We start from the raw sequence: 10,000 nt of genomic DNA, 5'->3' as shown, positions 1-10,000 counted from the left end.
TTTTCGTGTGCTTCTAGAGGTTTGGTCCGATTTTCAGTACTCTTGTCCATGCTTTCACATGCTCTGATAGGTAGGTTCGTTTTCAGTTATCCCTGTGTTCATGGTTTTCGTGTGCTTCCATAGGTTTGGTCCGTGTTTTTGAGTACTCTTGTCCATGATTTTCGTGTGCTTCTAGAGGTTTGGTCCGATTTTCAGTACTCTTGTCCATGCTTTCACATGCTCTGATAGGTAGGTTCGTTCTCAGTTATCCCTGTGTTCATGGTTTTCGTGAGCTTCCATAGGTTTGGTCCGTGTTTTTGAGTACTCTTGTCCATGATTTTCGTGTGCTTCTAGAGGTTTGGTCCGATTTTCAGTACTCTTGTCCATGCTTTCACATGCTCTGATAGGTAGGTTCGTTCTCAGTTATCCCTGTGTTCATGGTTTTCGTGAGCTTCCATAGGTTTGGTCCGTGTTTTTGAGTACTCTTGTCCATGATTTTCGTGTGCTTCTAGAGGTTTGGTCCGATTTTCAGTACTCTTGTCCATGCTTTCACATGCTCTGATAGGTAGGTTCGTTCTCAGTTATCCCTGTGTTCATGGTTTTCGTGAGCTTCGATAGGTTTGGTCCGTGTTTTTGAGTACTCTTGTCCATGATTTTCGTGTGCTTCTTGAGGTTTGGTCCGATTTTCAGTACTCTTGTCCATGCTTTCACATGCTCTGATAGGTAGGTTCGTTCTCAGTTATCCCTGTGTTTATGGTTTTCGTGTGCTTCGAGAGGTTTGGTCCGTGTTTTTGAGTACTCTTGTCCATGATTTTCGTGTGCTTCTAGAGGTTTGGTCCGATTTTCAGTACTCTTGTCCATGCTTTCACATGCTCTGATAGGTAGGTTCGTTCTCAGTTATCCCTGTGTTCATGGTTTTCGTGTGCTTCCATAGGTTTGGTCCGTGTTTTTGAGTACTCTTGTCCATGATTTTCGTGTGCTTCTAGAGGTTTGGTCCGATTTTCAGTACTCTTGTCCATGCTTTCACATGCTCTGATAGGTAGGTTCGTTCTCAGTTATCCCTGTGTTCATGGTTTTCGTTTGCTTCGATTCGTTCACTCTATTACTCTTGTCTTTGGTTTTCGTTTGCTTCGATTCGTTCACTCCATTACTCTTGTCTGTGGTTTTTCGTTTGCTTCGATTCGTTCAGTCCATTACTCTTGTATGTGATTTTCGTTTGCTTCGATTCGTTCAGTCCATTACTCTTGTGTGTGGTTTTCGTTTGCTTCGATTCGTTCAGTCCATTACTCTTGTGTGTGGTTTTCGTTTGCTTTGAGTCGTTCAGTCCATTACCCTTGTCTATGATTTTCGTTTGCTTCGAGTCGTTCAGTCCAATACTTACCCTTGTCTATGATTTTCGCTCTAAGCCCAGTCGCCCTGCGCTCTGGAAATCACATTCCAACTCTATCACCGATAGCGCTCACACCTTGGAAACCACATTTCACCCAGGGGACCTTAGGGTGGATTTTGAGCCTTTCGGGATTGCGAAACCATCATTTAACACTCTAAACTTAATTTCCGCAATCCCAGACGCACTTTCCATATGGTCTCCAAAAATGCGTGTGAGCTGACCTGGTCCCTTATAATAGGCAATGAACACGATTTTGGCAAAATATTTTTTTCAAAATTTTTTGACTCACCGGGTAAAATCGAATTTACTTGGGAAAAATGTTCTAGCAGGGGCCCTCCCATACAAATTTTTTTCTTCTCAAAAATGATTTTCGTTTCACTTTTCATACTCAGGGGAGTCTAAAATTGATGTTTTGAGTCACCATGAAAAAAAAATTTTTTTTTGACCCGAGCTTGTGTCGCGACCCAAAAATCGACTCACTTGGGAAAAATGTTCTAGCAGGGGCCCTCCCATACAAAAATTTTTTCTTCTCAAAAATGATTTTCGTTTCACTTTTCATACTCAGGGGAGTCTAAAATTGATGTTTTGAGTCACCGTGAAAAAAAAATTTTTTTGACCCGAGCTTGTGTCGGCGACCCAAAATCGACGCACTTGGGAAATATGTTCTAGCAGGGGCCCTCCCATACAAAAATTTTTTCTTCTCAAAAATGATTTTCGTTTCACTTTTCATACTCAGGGGAGTCTAAAATTGATGTTTTGAGTCACCATGAAAAAAAATTTTTTTTTGACCCGAGCTTGTGTCGCGACCCAAAAATCGACTCACTTGGGAAAAATGTTCTAGCAGGGGCCCTCCCATACAAAAATTTTTTCTTCTCAAAAATGATTTTCGTTTCACTTTTCATACTCAGGGGAGTCTAAAATTGATGTTTTGAGTCACCGTGAAAAAAAAATTTTTTTGACCCAAGCTTGTGTCGGCGACCCAAAATCGACGCACTTGGGAAATATGTTCTAGCAGGGGCCCTCCCATACAAAAATTTTTTCTTCTCAAAAATGATTTTCGTTTCACTTTTCATACTCAGGGGAGTCTAAAATTGATGTTTTGAGTCACCGTGAAAAAAAAATTTTTTTGACCCGAGCTTGTGTCGGCGACCCAAAATCGACGCACTTGGGAAAAATGTTCTAGCAGGGGCCCTCCCATACAAAAATTTTTTCTTCTCAAAAATGATTTTCGTTTCACTTTTCATACTCAGGGGAGTCTAAAATTGATGTTTTGAGTCACCATGAAAAAAAAATTTTTTTTTGACCCGAGCTTGTGTCGCGACCCAAAAATCGACTCACTTGGGAAAAATGTTCTAGCAGGGGCCCTCCCATACAAAAATTTTTTCTTCTCAAAAATGATTTTCGTTTCACTTTTCATACTCAGGGGAGTCTAAAATTGATGTTTTGAGTCACCGTGAAAAAAAAATTTTTTTGACCCGAGCTTGTGTCGGCGACCCAAAATCGACGCACTTGGGAAATATGTTCTAGCAGGGGCCCTCCCATACAAAAATTTTTTCTTCTCAAAAATGATTTTCGTTTCACTTTTCATACTCAGGGGAGTCTAAAATTGATGTTTTGAGTCACCATGAAAAAAAATTTTTTTTTGACCCGAGCTTGTGTCGCGACCCAAAAATCGACTCACTTGGGAAAAATGTTCTAGCAGGGGCCCTCCCATACAAAAATTTTTTCTTCTCAAAAATGATTTTCGTTTCACTTTTCATACTCAGGGGAGTCTAAAATTGATGTTTTGAGTCACCGTGAAAAAAAAATTTTTTTGACCCAAGCTTGTGTCGGCGACCCAAAATCGACGCACTTGGGAAATATGTTCTAGCAGGGGCCCTCCCATACAAAAATTTTTTCTTCTCAAAAATGATTTTCGTTTCACTTTTCATACTCAGGGGAGTCTAAAATTGATGTTTTGAGTCACCGTGAAAAAAAAATTTTTTTGACCCGAGCTTGTGTCGGCGACCCAAAATCGACGCACTTGGGAAAAATGTTCTAGCAGGGGCCCTCCCATACAAAAATTTTTTCTTCTCAAAAATGATTTTCGTTTCACTTTTCATACTCAGGGGAGTCTAAAATTGATGTTTTGAGTCACCGTGAAAAAAAAATTTTTTTGACCCGAGCTTGTGTCGGCGACCCAAAATCGACGCACTTGGGAAAAATGTTCTAGCAGGGGCCCTCCCATACAAAAATTTTTTCTTCTCAAAAATGATTTTCGTTTCACTTTTCATACTCAGGGGAGTCTAAAATTGATGTTTTGAGTCACCGAGAAAAAAAAATTTTTTTGACCCGAGCTTGTGTCGGCGACCCAAAATCGACGCACTTGGGAAAAATGTTCTAGCAGGGGCCCTCCCATACAAAAATTTTTTCTTCTCAAAAATGATTTTCGTTTCACTTTTCATACTCAGGGGAGTCTAAAATTGATGTTTTGAGTCACCGTGAAAAAATAATTTTTTTGACCCGAGCTTGTGTCGGCGACCCAAAATCGACGCACTTGGGAAAAATGTTCTAGCAGGGGCCCTCCCATACAAAAATTTTTTCTTCTCAAAAATGATTTTCGTTTCACTTTTCATACTCAGGGGAGTCTAAAATTGATGTTTTGAGTCACCGTGAAAAAAAATTTTTTTTGACCCGAGCTTGTGTCGGCGACCCAAAATCGACGCACTTGGGAAAAATGTTCTAGCAGGGGCCCTCCCATACAAAAATTTTTTCTTCTCAAAAATGATTCTCGTTTCACTTTTCATACTCAGGGGAGTCTAAAATTGATGTTTTGAGTCACCGAGAAAAAAAAATTTTTTTGACCCGAGCTTGTGTCGGCGACCCAAAAATCGACGCACTTGGGAAAAATGTTCTAGCAGGGGCCCTCCCATACAAAAATTTTTTCTTCTCAAAAATGATTTTCGTTTCACTTTTCATACTCAGGGGAGTCTAAAATTGATGTTTTGAGTCACCGAGAAAAAAAAATTTTTTTGACCCGAGCTTGTGTCGGCGACCCAAAAATCGACGCACTTGGGAAAAATGTTCTAGCAGGGGCCCTCCCATACAAAAATTTTTTTTTGACTCACCGGGTAAAATGGTCGCACTTGGTAAAAATGTTCTAGCAGGGGCCCTCCCATACAAAAATTTTTTCTTCTCAAAAATGATTTTCGTTTCACTTTTCATACTCAGGGGAGTCTAATATTGAAGTTTTGAGTCACCGTGAAAAAAATTTTTTTTTGACTCACTGGGTAAAATGGTCGCACTTGGGAAAAATGTTCTAGCAGGGGCCCTCCCATACAAAAAATTTTTATTTCTCAAATCGATCCGTGGTTTCACTTTTCATACTCTAGGGCCCATTTGCTTCAACTTTGGAAAAAATTTTCGATGATGAAAAATTTTCACCTTCGACGTCCATCGACCACTCGACCCGAACTTGGTACTTTTGTATGGAGGTACCCGAGTGGTGACTTTTTCATACAAAAATTTTTTTGCGAATACGTGTTCGTTCGCGATCATTTAGGCCATGAACCGCAAGTCCGCTGCGATAGAAATAGTGCATTGTAGTTACTCGACGAGAAAAAAAATCGGGACTTAGAAAAATTTTTGAAAGTCAAATCGTATTGACTTCCAACAACACCTGATAATAAACACACATTGCCTGTTGCACCACAGTTCGCATTTGACTTAACAAATCGCCTGTTGGTACGCACATCACCATCGACTTTACCAATCGCGTTTCGCACCGCTAATCCCACTTGGCGTGGAGCCACGCACATAATGTTGCGAGGAGAGTATTAATCGGGACTTAGCGTTTTAAGCTCGCGAACACTCCACTATGGGAGTGCACGCAAGCACCAACTGTACACACACAACACAACAATCACTCTCGCGAACACTCCATTCCCAAAGTGAACGCGAGCACCAGCAAGCATGGGTCGCCTGAGAGGATCGATGCGAACGCATCTCTACAACTCGCAGCTCCCAGCCTGTAGTCCCGTCGTTTGCGGGCGGTCGAAGGTGTCGAAACTAGTTGTATCCACGGTCGACGGAAACACAGCCACCAGGGTTCCCTGTGGTAAGGTACTTCCACGTGCAGCGTGCTCCCGCCCGTTGCGGCTCAGTCTAGTGCTATAGCGGGGATGAGACGTCAGTGTGCGCGGGGCAGCACCGACGGATCTCGGAGGGTTGTTAAGCCCGCTAGCTTCCGATCACCTAATGGGTTTGAGAAGCGCTATCAGCTCGGATTGGATACGACCTTAGAGGCGTTCAGGCATAATCCAGCGGACGTAGCGTCATACCAAAGTCCGGTCGAACTAGTATTGAGCCAGTGGTCCGTACCTGTGGTTCCTCTCGTACTGCACAGGAATTCCGTTAAGATAGCGGCAAACAGCACACACCAGTAGGGTAAAACTAACCTGTCTCACGACGGTCTAAACCCAGCTCACGTTCCCTTGAAAGGGTGAACAATCCTACGCTTGGTGAATTTTGCTTCACAATGATAGGAAGAGCCGACATCGAAGGATCAAAAAGCCACGTCGCTATGAACGCTTGGCGGCCACAAGCCAGTTATCCCTGTGTGTGCGTAGCTGTCATTCACGGTGTTAGGACGTGCCTCTGTGTCGCTCGTGTTAAAATACGAAATTCAGGGTGTAAAATTGCGAAAAAAGGGCTAAAAAGTGTTATAAACATTGAGTTTTAGTGCCTTTTACCTTTTAATGGTGGAAAAATAACAAAACAGGACGATGCTCGCCTGATAAAAGCGATATAAATCTCTCCCATACATTTTGTATGGGAACAAACAAGTGCTATTTATTCGCGAAAGGGACGACAAAAACATCAAGTGGCACGTTTATTACGTAGTGGCGACGCCGAAGAACAATTTTCCGGACGGTGGCAGTGTGGAAAACGCCACAAAACTGAGAAAAAAGTGCGTGAAAAACAGCGGCAGAGCGGCGTCAGGTGGATCGTCGCGTGTGTACGTGTTGACGTGTTGACGTTTGTGCTGACGTCATCGGCGTCATTGGCAAAGCTTTCGGCTCCGAGCTTTCGCCTTAGCCGAGACACGGGGCAGCGCCATCTATCGGAACTAACGGGAGACTTCATCAGTGGCGTCACCTGGTGGACGATAGCGGATTCAGCGGTAGCGGCGACAACAACCCGTGCGCTTGGGAGATTTCAACGTCGGTACCAGCGGGCAACCCGGGTCGGTGTATGCGGGTTGCATACCGACAGGCGGTGATCTCAACGCTGGATAAGGAGGCGAACCCGGGCAAAATATTTATTGGTTTTAAATATTTGTTTTCCGAAACTAATATTTATTTTTGGTTTTAGAGCAAATATAACAATAAATAAAAACCTTGATAGGCTGGCCTTCACAGGGCCATGGACAGGGGCTTAAGGGCGCGAACACTCTCGGTTGACGAACCGAGCGCAGCCACCACCAGGAGCAGATCGGCCATGAGCGCGGGCAAGCGGCTCACTGTCCCGCTAACGCCGGTGATGGAGGGTGTGGCTGTTAGTGGAGCCACGAGCTCCAGCAAGTATGCGGCCAGGTTGGTGACTGGCACTGGAGGTTCTCCGTCGAGCGAGGTGCGACGCATCATTAGCGAGGCGAAACTCGACAGCGAGATGTTGCTTGCGGTCGTCAAAAAGCTGGAGGAGCAGGTAACGCTCCTGCGAGTTCAGATGGAGGCGGCAGCTGAGCAGGCTCGGCAAGACCTCCGCGAGGCGCGTCTGGAGGCTCGGCAGCGGGAGGAGCGGCTGGTTGCTGACAATCAGCAGCTGCGCGAGGAGCTCCGGAAGGAGCGGGAGTTGTTGACGGCGCTGGTGGCACAGACCGTCGGGCAGAACCAGCAGCCAACTACTGTGCAGCAGCAGCTGGAGCGGGCTACGCAGCAGAGCACGCAGCAGCGTGGATATCAGCAGGACGCGGTGGTGGCTACGAGCAAGCCACCTCAGACGACGGATGGCGGCTCCTGGGTTGAGGTGGTGCGTCGTAAGCCGCCACGTCAGCAGACGGCTGAGCAACAGCGGCAGCAACAGTGGCCACAGCTTCCGCAACGGCAGCAGCAACAGCAGCGGCAGCAACCGCAGCAACGACAACAGCCGCAACGGCCTCTGCCACAGCGGTCCGTGGTGCAGCAGCAGGTCATGCCGCGTCCGCAATCTGAGCCACGCAAGCAGCTGGCGAAGAAAAAGCTGGACGCCATCGAGGTAGCCCCAGGCGAGGGTCAGTCATGGACGGATGTTTACCAGCTGATCCGTAGTGCTCCGTCGTTGGCCGAAGACCAGGCCAAACTAGGCGTTGGACGACGCACAACGCGGGACCGGCTGGTGATGGACCTGCAGGATGGTGCAAACGCAGAGGAAATTCTGCAACGCGTGCAGCAGGTTTGCGCGCAGGCAGCAGCTCCGGCCACCACCCGTTTGGTGACGGAGACGGTGGAGGTCCGCCTAGATGAGGTGGACCCTTTAGCGGTGGCGACGGATGTGGCGACGGCGGTGAAGGAGTCCAGCTCGGAGACGGTGAGCGAATCCGCCGTGCACCTGGTAAAGGCGTGGAACGGCACGCAGACAGCGTACGTGCGGATGTCTGTGAAGGCGGCGGAGCGGGTGCACCAGCAGCGAGTGCGAGTGTTGCACACCTCGTGCCTGGCGACGCGATTGGCACCACCGACTCGGGGACAGCTGCGGTGCTTCAGGTGCCTGGAGCACGGACACCTCCGGCATCAGTGCAAGAGCGGGACAGACCGGTCGACGCACTGCATTCGTTGCGGCCAACCGGGCCACCTGGCTCGGACATGCACGGAAGCGGTCTGCTGTGCGGTATGCAGGGGCCCTCACCGGGTAGGACATCCGTCCTGCACCCGGGCCTAAAGGTCCTGCAGGTCAACCTCGGGCGCAGCCGGGTAGCGCAGGACCTGATGCTACAGACGGCACGGGAGCAGCGGGTGGACGTCGTCATTGCCTGCGAGCTGTACAAGCCGCCTCGGGATAACGGCAGATGGGCGGTGGATGAGGCGCAGAGTGTGGCAGTGGTCGCCACCGGGGCTTACCCCATCCAACGCCTGTGGGGTAGCGTCCATCCCGGGCTGGTGGTGGCCACAGTGGCAGGTGTCACCTTTGCCAGCTGTTACGTTTCGCCGAACATCGGGCCAGCGGACTTTGGCGCCTATCTCGAGGCGGTGGAGATGGCGTTGGTTGGTCACCAGCACATCGTGCTTGCCGGTGATTTCAACGCGTGGAGCCAGGAGTGGGGATGTCCCCGCACAACATCCAGGGGCCACTCGCTCATGGGGACGGTGCAGCATCTGCAGCTCGATGTTGTCAACCGCGGCAACGTACCCACCTTCATGGGCAACGGGGTTGCGCGCGAAAGCATCGTGGACGTCTCGTTCGCAAGCACCTCGATCGCCTTGCCTGGGACCTGGAGGGTGAGTTCCACCTTCACCCACAGCGACCATCGTTACGTGGAGTATTCCGTCGGTGTGCCGGGTCGGCAGGGACAGCGGCAGCAGCATCAGCCATCGCAGACGCACGGGAGCGGGGCTATCGCGTCGCACGCCGGGATTCGCTGGAAGACCTCCCTCTTCCGCAGCGAGGACTACAAGACCGCCCTCGTCGACTGTCGCTTCGCAGAAGCTGATACGTCTGAGGCGCTGGTCGGAGCGTTGACCCTCGCTTGCGATACCACCATGGAGAGGGTAGGCAGGCCGAAGCAGCATCAACAGCCACGGCTGTACTGGTGGACTCCGGAGCTGGGCGACATGCGTCGGGAGTGCGAGCTTGCCGAGGAGAGGCTTAGTGCTGCCACAGGGTCGGCGGACCGCGACGTGGAGACCGCTCGCCTTCAAGACCTGCGACGACAGCTGCAGCGAGCGATCCAGGAGAGCCGGAGCGGGAAGCTTCAAGAGCTGATCGACGCAGTCGACAGCGACGTGTTTGGTCTCGGGTACCAGGTGGTGATGGCCAAGCTGCGTGGCCGCACCCCGCAGGAGACCGACCGAGCGGTTTTGGAGCCAATCGTCGACGCGCTCTTCCCGGCCCATCCTGCCTTCGAGTGGCCAGTCATCGAGCGGACCGACGACGAGGAGGCCCTACGACCCGTCACTGAAGCGGAGATCCTGGCGATGGCCGACAGGATGGCTCTGACAAAGGCTCCGGGTCTGGACGGGATCCCGAACGTCGCGGTAAAGGCCGCAATCAGAGAGCACCCGGCGACGTTCGCCCGGGTGTTCAATGATTTGTTGGAGCGAGGCGAGTTCCCGAAGGAATGGAAGGAGGCGCGGCTAGTCCTGGTGCCCAAGCCGGGCAAGCCACCGGGCGATCCTGCGGCGAGTCGTCCGCTGCTCCTTGAGGGAGCAGTCCCGAAAATGTTTGAGAGGTGTGTCTTGGACCGCCTCAATGATCATTTGGAGGACAGCAGTGCCCCTCAACTGTCGCCGGAGCAATACGGCTTTCGTCGTGGGAGATCGACGGTCCAGGCCATCCAGCGGGTCGTCGAGCGGGGCGAGTTCGCGCGCTCATTCCATCGGACCAATGGACGCGATCCTCGGTGTCTGGTGGTGGCAGCACTGGACGTCCAGAACGCCTTTAACACGGCGAGCTGGA

Source organism: Anopheles moucheti, assembly GCF_943734755.1.
Source record: "Anopheles moucheti chromosome X unlocalized genomic scaffold, idAnoMoucSN_F20_07 X_unloc_4, whole genome shotgun sequence".
NCBI lineage: Eukaryota > Metazoa > Arthropoda > Insecta > Diptera > Culicidae > Anopheles > Anopheles moucheti.
Note: the sequence above shows the minus strand (reverse complement) of the source record.